Genomic DNA, 358 nt, shown 5'->3' with positions numbered 1-358 from the left:
GATGGTGGTTGCGTATAGGAAAACCAGAGGCAAAGGTACTGGGGTTTTGCTGCATGTTAGAGTGTAGCCTCTACACCGCAGAGCTGCCTAGGGTTTACACCTAGGGTTTAGGGTTTAGGATTAGGGTTTAGGGTTTAGGATTAGGGTTTAGGGTTTAGGATTAGGGTTTAGGGTTTAGGGTTTACGGGGGGCCTCAACAGGCAGCTTCTCGCATGCCCGCAGATAAATAACAAAAGGAGCAACGAAGTTACAAATAAGAGAAAAAAACAAAGAAGTAAAAGTCAACACATCTGAACACAAACCCTAAACCCTAAACCCTAAACCCTAAACCCTAAACCCTAAACCCTAAACCCTAAAC

The 358-nt window shown here is 44.4% G+C and overlaps 1 protein-coding gene across 1 annotated transcript in view; it reads right to left on the bottom strand.

Moving 5' to 3' along the window:
* The window catches only part of EMH_0004230 (uncharacterized protein), a gene marked incomplete at both ends in the record, with an annotated part of 8,957 nt that overhangs the window by 4,368 nt on the left and 4,231 nt on the right, over window positions 1-358 (bottom strand). The window lies entirely within an intron of this gene.

The sequence above is a fragment of the Eimeria mitis genome, genomic scaffold (assembly GCF_000499745.2).
Source record: "Eimeria mitis Houghton genomic scaffold, Emh_scaff224, whole genome shotgun sequence".
NCBI lineage: Eukaryota > Apicomplexa > Conoidasida > Eucoccidiorida > Eimeriidae > Eimeria > Eimeria mitis.
The sequence above is the reverse complement of the archived record's forward strand: the minus strand, read 5'-3'. Positions and strand labels throughout refer to the sequence as shown.